Raw genomic sequence first — 11,352 nt, 5'->3', positions numbered from 1 at the left:
AGGGAGACCTTTCTCTCTGTCTCTCTCTCTCTCATTGTCTATAACTCTACCTGTCAAATAAAAAAATAAAAAAAAAAAAAAAAGAAGTGGAGCAGCCGGGTGTGGATGCCGGCACTTTAAGCCAGGGCATTAATCCACTGTGCCACAGCGCCGGCCCCAATATTACAAATTTTATGTTCCAAATAATTTGTTTTATTAGAATAAGTGAGCATCCCATCTAAATGCCCCTACTTAGTATATCTTTAAGGTTAGAATGTAGTAAACTACTTAATATCATAAGCTTCAGTTATATTTTTCTCATTCAATACCATTATTTATAACCTTGAAGTGAGGTGGCCATATCTTTATCTCATAAAAATGTTTCTTTCAGAAAGGAAGATTTAAGGGCTACAGACATTGACTGTAAATGTAGCAACATAATACAAGAGAACTTAAATGGCTCATGGAAAAACGGAATTAAAAGATAACGTATATTTTCAATGTACATTTTGAAGTTATTTCATATTAAATTTTTCTTGATAATCATATCAAACCCTCCATTCCATTAATTCATAAGTATAATGGAGATTTTTAGATCAAGTATTCCATGTTTTCATGTTAAACTTTCCATAATCATAGTTAAGTACAAAGATTTTTTTGCTTTTCTTACAGCCAACCTAGTTATAGTATCATTAACCACAATCTTTCTTAAGTTGACAAGAAAAAAATGAAACTATCCAGAAAGGGATAATGTAATTGATTAACCATTTTCAGGAAAGTTGAGTTTATTAAAATAGTTCAAATAAAACACTGAAAAAATCAAAGTATTTTGAACATTTATCGGGTAGAGATTTAAATACAACACATTTGCAATGTTATTTTTAAGGGTTGGTGTTGTGGTGTAACAGGTTAAATCGTTACCTGCCATGCCAGCAATCCATATGATTATTGATTCGAGTCCTGGCTGCTCCACGTCCGATTCATCTCTTTGCTATGCATCTGGGAAGGCGACAGAGGATGCATTAAAGATGTGCTTATTAATTTCTTTGAAAGGCAGAATGACAGAGAGGGAGAGAAATTAATAAATAAATCTTTAAAACAAAGAATTTTTTAATAATTTATTTTATTTTATTTTTTTATTTTTTGACAGGCAGAGTGGACAGTGAGAGAGAGACAGAGAGAAAGGTTTTCCTTTGCCGTTGGTTCACCCTCCAATGGCCGCCGCGGCTGGCTTGCTGTGGCCGGTGCACCACGCTGATCCGAAGGCAGGAGACAGTTGCTTCTCCTGGTCTCCCATGGGGTGCAGGGCCCAAGCAGTTAGGCCATCCTCCACTGCACTCCCGGGCCATAGCAGAGAGCTGGCCTGGAAGAGGGGCAACCAGGACAGAATCCGGCGCCCCGACGGAACTAGAACCTGGTGTGCCGGCCCCACAAGGCGGAGGATTAGCCTGTTGAGCCATGGCGCCGGCCTAAAACAAAGAATTTTTAAGATTTATTTTATTTATCTAAAATGCAAAGTGACAGAGAGAGAGGGAGAGACAGAAAAAGAGAGCTTCCATCCACTGCTTCACTTCTCAAATGGCTGAAACATCCAGGTCTGCCCCAGGCAAAAATTAAGTGTAAGGAACACAGTCTTGGTCTCCTACATGTCTGGAAAGGACTCAAATACTTGGGCCATCATCAACTGCCTTCTTAGGCACATAAGCAAGGAGCTGGATCTGAAGGACTCAAAACTGCACTCTGAAATGGCACGCCTGTATTGTAGATCAAGCCACCAAAACTAGTTGGAGGAGTTGCTATGAAACCCCTAGTCCTGGGTCTGCTCTGCCAATGTGCAAAAGTTCAATTCTGGACATCAGCGTGGTACGAGAAAGTAGGTATTTTCTTTTGAGGTGCAGAGCCCAGATCCAGGTAACTACTGCTTAATTCCTGGGCTCCCCAAGAAGGGCTTGGGTAAAGGCTTTTTCATGGATTAAAGACGGGGCTGAGTGTTGCATGTTCAGCATGTGTCCACATGTTGGTTGGTTAGTGATGCTCCTGGCCTCCCTTTGTGCAGTGATGTTGTGTTTTTCAGGGAAGATTTGTGTTGACTGGTGAGCTTCAGTCAGTCTAGGGGATACATGCAGCTGATAATTACTTTTTGCCTAGGGCCTGGAATTATCCTGCCTGGACCTGGAAGTCCCCTAAACAATAGCCTTGAGATAATACAGTCCATCAAGGTGTTAGCTATTGGAGAAACAACTGACCTCAAGAGTACTGTGATCAGCCCACTTTAGGGCTGGATGCACCAAACTCATAATCCAGTGAGTTAATTTTAGTGTCATCACCAGGTGGAGCAAGACCACCTTATAGTAAGCAAGGGAAGCTAAGAGTCTGGGGCCTGACAGTTTCTAGCATCTGCATTTAAGAAACTGTTAGCTTCACTGGTGTTGCAAGTGGCAGCTTAACCAGAACACGGACCTCAAATACAGTTTTAGTTGTTATTTTAAAAAATGAAGTTACACAATTATTAATAATGAGTGGGCATTAATTATGCACAATACAGTATAAGGGTGCTCTGTGATACAAAGACCAACCAGACACGAATATCATAAAGGTAATTCCACAGTTCAGGTCCATTTCAGATATAAAAGCATAAATATTAAGAGAAGTAAATGCTATCTTCTGCTTTCTCTTCTCCTCCCCTCTTTACCCTCTTCTACCTTCCTCTCACTCTCTCCACTCCCTTAAGGATGGATAGAGCTGATAAAATACCAAGAACATTTTAAGGATCAAGGGAATCTCAATTTTAAAGGAGCCATTTCATCTGGGAATAATAGAGAAGTTGTATTTGCAAAGACTGAAATGAAAAGAATTTCTGATAGAAAATTCAGTACAAGGAATGATGCATAATAAACTTAAGGGCACACTGTGAATGAGTATGAATGATAGTCTAAATTGTTGGAATTATATATAGTTCAAAATTCAACATATTTAAGAATACAGGATGAGCTAAGTCCAAAAATCTGCCAAGAAGAATGACAGATAATGAGTACTAGGCCAGATTACACCTGTGACAACATAGAGTGATTTTCATTCATTGGCAATAAATTACCCAAGTGTAGGGATGTGTTTAAAGTTTAATTAAAAATGCATATCTTTTCTGCATTAAAGACCCTTCACAAATTCTTATGCTAATGATGCCTTTTTGTTCAAAATAATAACAGATAGGAAAATTACAGGGCTATTTCTTATTTCTGTGTCTTCTTCCTTACAAAGCAATTTTTGGAACTCTCCAAGGACATCTTATCTGTCTTCACTAACAAGCACAGGAGAAAAGGAAAATGGGAGTGGGGAGCCAAGAGAAGGACTTCCCTGTGCTTGAAGCAACAAGGCAGGTGGGCACACCATTGAGCTGACTCTTTTTATTTCTTCTCTACACAATGTGACAGATGTACACAGCATGGATGAGTTAGAAAACATCAAAACTGGACAAGCAAGGCTTCACTACCCTGCAGATTGAAAAGCCCACAAATCAGAATAAAATCTGGTGATAGCAATTTCCTCAGAAACTTAAGATGCCACACAGGGCAAGATGAAAGTTTCTAATTGTTTCTTTGAGGGAAAGACATACTTCATACGTGCTCAATACATAGACTATAACATGGAATTGATAGTAATAACGGTTCCATCACATAGGTTTATTTCACTGCTGTAAATAGAGACTAGAAAAAAAATAAACACACAAGGATGTTTTCGCAAACCAAGGACTAAAAATTCTATATCAGGAAAATGGTTGTGATTGTTAAAGAAAAAATAACCTTTTTTCAATTAAATTGGTTCAAGTATTTAATTCTCTAGAGTTATTTAAAATTCCACGGTAATCATATTATTTCATATCATATGGAACAATATCTTCATTATCCCATGACAAAAGAAAACTCTTTCAGTAATGTTCTTGCAGAAAAAATTTTCAGAATCACCATTTTAGTGGTTAAGGAAACAGTCCTACTAAGAGTCAAAGTGATCGCATAAACAAGACTAGTGTCTTCAAATACTAACTGATAGAATAAAAAAGGGAATGTTCCAACATGGGAAGCGGGATACACAGCAGACTCACAGAATGGCAGATGTCCTAAACAGCACTCTGGCCTCAGAATCAGCCCTTAAGGCATTTGGATCTGGCTGAAGAGCCCATGGGAGTATTTTAGGCATGGAAAGCTAAGATACCATGAAAAAGAAAAAAAAAAAAACTTAAATGAAAGATCTCTGTGAATGAGATCCCAGTGGAAAGAATGGACCATCAAAGAAGGAGGTACTTTTCTCTGAAGGGAGGAGAGAACTTCCACTTTGACTATGACCTTGTCTAAATAAGACCAGAGTCAGTGAACTCAAAAGGCTTCCATAGCCATGGCAACTCATGACAAGAGACTAGGGTGATTACTGACACCACAAACAAGAGTGTCAAATTGTTAAGTCAACAACAGGAGTCACTGTGCACTTACTCCTCATGTAGGATCTCTGTCCTTAATGTGCTGTACATTGTCAATTAATGCTGTAACTAGTACTGAAACAGTATTTTACACTTTATGTTCCATGTGGGTACAAACTGTTGAAATCTTTACTTAATATATGCTAAATTGATCTTTTGTATATAAAGATAATTGAAAATGAATCTTGATGTGAATAGAATGGGAGAGGGAGCAGGGGATGGGAGGGTTGCAGGTGGGAGGGAAGTTATGGGGTGGGGAACCATTCTTATCCATAAGCTATTCTTTGGAAATTTATATTCATTAAATAAAAGTTAAAAAATAAGAAAACAGTCCTAAATACTCATGCAAATGAGCATATTACAAAGAAAGCCAGGATAGTAAGCAACAAGGAGAATGTGAGTGTGTTGGTCAGTTTTGTTTTGTTTGTTTTTGTTTTATATTGTTTTGTTTTGAAGATTTATTTAGGGCCGGCACTGAGGGATAGCAGGTTACAGCCCTGGCCTGCAGCACCAGCATCTCATATGGGCACTGGTTCAGGTCCCTGCTGCTCCACTTCCAAACCAGCTCCCTGCTGATGCACCTGGGAGGGCAGTGAAGGTTGGGCCCCTGTATCTGATTACGAGACCCAGAGAAAGCTCCTGACTCCTGGCTCCAGATCAGCTCAGCACATGCCATTTGAGAAGTGAACCAGCAGATGGAAGACCTCTCTCACTCTGTCTCTACCTCTCTCTCACTTGAAAGGCAGAGTTTCAGAGAAACAGAAAGGGAACGGAGTAGAAAGAGAGAGATCTTCCATCTGTTGGTGTACCCCCCAAATGGCCATATTCGCTGGGACTGGGTCAGGCTTAAGTTAGGAGCCAGGAACTTCATCTGACTCTCCCACATATGTGACAGAGCCCCAAGCTCTTGGGCCTTCATCCACTGTTTTCCTGGGTACAATAGCAGGGAGCTGGATCAGAAGTGGAACAGCCGTGATGGGAACTGGAGCCCATTGGGATGTCAGTGCCACAGGCAGCAGCACAACCCACTATGCCATAGGATTGCCCAATTTGGTATTGCTTTATAGTGTTTTTAATATTTATTTATTTATTTATTTATTTGATACTCAGAATAGCAGAGAGAGAAATAGATGATATAGAGATAAATATGAGAGAGAGAGAAAGAGAGAGAATCTGCCATTAGCTGGTTCTTTCCCTAGATGGAAGCAATGGCGAGCACTTGACAATGCCAAAGCCAGGAGCAAGGAGTATCATCCAGGTCCCAAACATTCGGCCAACTTCCCCTACTTTTCCCAGGCCATTAGCAGAGAGTGGGATCTGAAGTGGAACAGCAGAGTCACAAACTGGCACCCACATGGAATGCCGGCATCACAAACAGTGGCTTTACTCGCTTTGTCACAGCACTGGCCCTTGTGGTCTTCTTTAACAGAATACTGTTTCCATGCACATGTTTTCAACTCTCATTGGGAGATTAAGAAAGATTTTTGCTTGTGTTTTAGTTTTTAGACTTTTTAAGATCAGTTGAATTTTATTTTTTATGTATATAAGGTGAACAAATTTCATGTAATTTATATTTGCTCTGAAATTTGTGTTTGTTTTAAATTAAACTGTATTTCAATTCTGGTGATGAATATATTAAAATATAGATCTTTCATGTTGAGCATTCAATATAAAGTCCTTGATGATAGCTTTAGTAGCAAATGATCATAAAACTCTTGCAACAGAGGAATCCAACTCACAAATTCAACATGTTACAGAAAATACTAAATTGTTTTTTTTTTCCAATTTCCACAAAATATTGACAGAAAAAACTAGCAAGAGAGGGAATAGAGGAGATGGCATATCTTCTACTTTGCTTTCCTGCTTTTTCTTATCTAATGGAACCAGCCTAAGCATTTCTTGTGTCCTTACCCCTGATTCTAGGATTGTGTGATATTAACATTCAGCTTGACCACCCGTGTGTATAAATCTTAGACTAGATAAGCCCTAGGTAATGCAGCTTCCTCAGCCTTCTATTGCTTAGTCTGAATTTATATCACTAAGTTCAAATAATCTTTTACAGTGATGAATGCTGTATCAGAGCAACTTTTCCATTTCTGATTGCTCAGCTACTGACATTCTATGGAGGTGACACATAGATATTTAAGCAGAGCATAAAAATGGAGACATGTTATCTGAGCAGTCACGGTGATTACAACAAAGAAAACATACTGCAAAAAAAGATAAAGTGTTTAGTCTAATAGTAGTTCAGATCCTAATTCCCCAATGACCTTCTCCATTGGAAAGGATTACCTTTGGGAGTAAATATTCTGAGACAACACATTCATTCTGACAGTTGTTATTCAAACAATGAAATTTTATTTGACACTTCATTAAATAAAGGCTTTGATTAAAACCTGGAGGCTTATTAGTAAGTCAACAAATAGTTTAGGCTCCTTTAAATTTATGTGTTTAACTATGTTTTTCTTTTCTTGTTGAGCTTTCTATTCTAAAACCATAAAAGGTAAAAGAGTGCAAATAGCTTCCAAGCTTATTTGAGGTTGTTCATAGAATTGAAATAAATAATGTAATAAATCTACACCTATAAATTAGTAAGAAATATTAAACTGTGTAGGATTGCATGCTGTTTCATTTTATTTGAATGGTAACAGTGTTGCCAATTAATGACTATAGTTATTAATAATATTTATTCAAAATTTGCTAAGATTATACCTACATGTTACAATGAAAAGAAAAAGAAGAGAAATAGGTGAAGTGATATGTAGGCTAAATAGCTTGCTGGGGGAATCATTTTATAATTATACAAACATCAGATATCATATACAGCTTAAAGAAAAATATTTTTCTTTATTTAATAGCTGATATATTAAGATTCTACTAGAATGCATTTCTATCTGTGGAATCCTATTATGAGAATGTGTGAGCATTGATATCTATGTATCAACTACAGAGATTACCAACCTAGAGATGTAAAATTATTCCAAGAAATATAAAGTAAACTTATTAATACATATAACACCTAAGGTAGGCAATAATGGGAACAATTGGTTTGGTAAGCCTTAGAGAAAGAAAACATATAAAACAAATGTAATTTCTAGGTACAAAAACTGGGAAATTATTACTAAATCACAGAACTTGTGAAATAGTCTCATCCAATGCTTGGACCTTTATGGAGGAATACATTTTTATCTGCATAAGTGGATTTCTTATTTCTTTCTGCATTCTTCCTGAAAGTGAGGAAATGTACATGTGTATGAAAGTGAGAGATCTCCAAGCTGTTCATTGAAAATGTGTATTAGGAAAACCCTAAGCACAAACCTAAAACTGCTTTGTAACATAATAAATTTTTTTTTGGATTTTAATATTCTTTTTTTTAATTTTTTAATTTTTTTTAGCTTTTATTTAATGAATATAAATTTCCAGTGTACACCTTATGGATTACAATGGCTTCCCCCTCCCATAACTTCCCTCCCACCCGCAACCCTCCCCTCTCCCGCTCCCTCTCCCCTTCCATTTGCATCAAGATTCATTTTCAATTCTCTTTATATACAGAAGATCAATTTAGTATAAATACTTCAACAGTTTGCACCCACATAGAAATACAAAGTGAAACATACTCTTTGAGTACTAGTTATAGCATTAAATCACAATGGACAGTACATTAAGGACAGAGATCCCACATGAGGAGCAAGTGCATAAATATTTTTTAAAAATGTTTTTGATCAGGGAAAACAAATGATATTTGTCTCTTTGGAACTGGCTTAATTCACTCAGCTTGATGTTTTCCAGATTCCCCCATCTTGTTGCAAATGACTGGGTTTCATTGTTTCTTACTGCTGTATAGTATTCTATGGAGTACTGAGCACCAAAGGGGAAACCTGTTAAAGTGAAATGGACACTATAAGAAACAGTGACCTGATCAGCTCTTGTCCTGACTCTAGATGTACAATGTAATACTTTATCCTTTTTAGTATTTGTTGCTGTTGTTGTTGTTGTTGTTCTAGTACTAGTGGTTGAACTCTGTAATTAACACACAATTATTCTTAGGTGTTTAGATTTTAACTGAAAAGTGATCCCTGTTAAATTTAAGAGTGGAAAAAGAGAGGGAGGAGATGTACAATTTGTGACATGCTCAATCAGACTTGCCCCAAATGATGGAGTTAGAAATGTGCCAGGGGATTCCAATACAATCCCATCAAGGTGGCATGTACCAATGCCATCTCACTAGTCCAAGTGATCAATTTCAGTTCACAATTGATGGCTCTGATAGGTCTAAGAGTCAAGGGATCACACAAACAAGACGAGTGTCTGCTAATACTAACTGATAGAATCAAAAAGGGAGAGAAAGATCCAACATGGGAAGTGGGATACACAGCAGACTCATAGAATGGCAGACGTCCTAAACAACACTCTGGCCTCAGAATCAGCCCTTAAGGCATTCGGATCTGGCTGAAGAGCCCATGAGAGTATTGTAGGCATGGAAAGCCAAGATACCATGGAAGAGAAAAAAAAAAGAAGAAGACCTAAATGAAAGATCTCTGTGAGTGAGATCCCAGTGGAAAGAACGGGGCCATCAAGGAAGGAGGTACCTTTCTCTGATGGGAGGAGAGAACTTCCACTTTGACTATGACCCTATCGGAATAAGATCAAAGTCAGCGAACTCTAAAGGCTTCCATAGCCCTGGAAACTCATGACTAGAGCCTAGGGAGATTACTGACGCCATGAACAGGAGTGTCAAATTGTTAAGTCAGCAACAGAAGTCACTGTGTACTTACATCCCATGTGAGATCTGTCTTTAATGTGTTGTCTAATGTGCAGTGATGCTATAACTAGTACTGAAACAGTATTTTTACACTTTGTGTTTCTGTGTGGGTACAAACTGATGAGATCTTTACTAATTATATACTGAATCGATCTCCTGTATATAAAGATAATTGGAAATAAAAAAAAACCTGGTGTTAAATTGGAAATGGCATAGAAAATTAATTAATTTTTTAAAAAAATATTATGCAGGATCTCTGTCTTTAATGTGCTGTACACTCTTATTTAATGCTATAACTAGTACTCCAACAGTATTTTTTTTACTTTGTGTTGCTATATGGGGGCAAACTGTTGAAATTGTTACCTAATATATACTAAACTGATCTTCTGTATATAAAGATAATTGAAAATTAATCATGATGTGATTGGAAGGGGAGAGGGAGCAGGAAAGGGGAGGGTTGTGGGTGGGAGGGAAGTTTTGGGAGGGGGAAGCCATTGTAACCCATAAGCTGTACTTTGGAAATTTATATTCAATAAATAAAAGTTTAATAAAAAAAAAGAAAGAAAAAAATGTTTTTGAGACAGAAAGAAAACAGATAGAGAGTCCATTCACTGGTTCATTCCCCATATATCTGCAACAAAGCCAAGAGCAAAAGCTCAAACCATGTCGTTACATGGGTTGCAGGGATCCCATTACTTGAACCGTCACCTGATGCATCCCAAAGTGAACATCAGCAGGAGGCTAGTATCTCAGAGGCACACACAAGTCAACTGCCTGTCCTTAAAATAGAATTATAAGCTTCATCTACAAAATCTGTCTGAAGTATCCTCATGTGTGTGTGTGTCTGTATATGTGTGTGTGTGTGTTCACACATAATTCTGTGTATGTTTATATGATACTTGTTCTCTATTTTTCTAGGAAGAGATAATTTTATAAAGATATGAACATTTCTGTCTTAAGTAAGTCTAACTTAATGAGAAATTTGTATAAAAATAGAGATGGGAGAGGAAGAATACAAAAACCAACACAAACCTTGTCTCTTTAAGGTTTACCAGAGCAATGCAAACCTCCCAATAAACTAATCATTTAACCTAATCAACATGTAATTGGTACATATGCATGTTGGCCACTCAAAAACTAATGGATTTTTTTCAATCCACAATATGGCAGTAGAGAGGAAGAGTGAGAGAGTAAGACAGCTAGAATAAGAGAGGGAAAGTTTGATGAAGAGTAAATTTAAGAACTAATAGTAAGTTAATATTCACAGGTGAATTAAAGAAGAGATGACTCTGGGTGTGACATTGATTTACTGTGTCATTTTTCCACTTTCTATAATTTTTTTCATTCCATCAAATGTCTGGAATCTTTTTACATGCTAACCTTTTCTTAAAAAAGGTTGATTTTTTTTTTAATTAAAAGGCAGAGTTACAGAGAGGCAGAAGCAGAGGCAGAGAGAGATCTTCCATCTGTGGTTCACTCCCCAAATGGCAGCAACAAAGACAGGAGCCAGGAGCTTCTTTCTGGTCTCCCATGTGAGTGCAGGGGCCCAAGCACTTTGGCCATCTTTTAATGCTTTCCCAGGCCATATCAGAGAGCTGGATTAGAAGTGGAAAAGCTGGGTCTCGAACCAGCGTCCAAATGGGATTCCAGCACAGAAGTCAGCATCTATTTACCGGTTAAGCCACAGCATCGGCCCAACATGCTTGCATTTTAACTGATAATGGAACTCTTGCTATCATCTTTCCTGGTATGATAGTCTTCTATTTTTCTTTTGTTAGAGTTGAAGAAAGTCTATCTTAGAACATGCATAGTTGGGCCGGCGCCGTGGCTCATTGGTTAATCCTCCGCCTGTGTCACTGGCATCCCATATGGGCACCGGTTCTAGTCCCGGTTGCTCTTCCAGTCCAGCTCTCTGCTGTGGCAAGTAGGGCAGTGGAGGATGGCCCAAGTGCTTGGGCCCCTGCACCTGCATGGGAAACAAGGAGGAAGCACCTGGCTCTTAGCTTTGGATCAGCATAGCTCTGGCCGTAGCGGCCATTTGGAGGATGAACCAATGGAAGAAAGACCTTTTTCTCTGTCTCTCTCTCACTGTCTAACTCTATCTGTCCAAAAAAAAAAAAAAAAAGAAGAAGAAGAACAT

The sequence above is a fragment of the Lepus europaeus genome, chromosome 6, assembly GCF_033115175.1.
Source record: "Lepus europaeus isolate LE1 chromosome 6, mLepTim1.pri, whole genome shotgun sequence".
Classification (NCBI taxonomy): domain Eukaryota; kingdom Metazoa; phylum Chordata; class Mammalia; order Lagomorpha; family Leporidae; genus Lepus; species Lepus europaeus.
The sequence above is the reverse complement of the archived record's forward strand: the minus strand, read 5'-3'. Positions refer to the sequence as shown.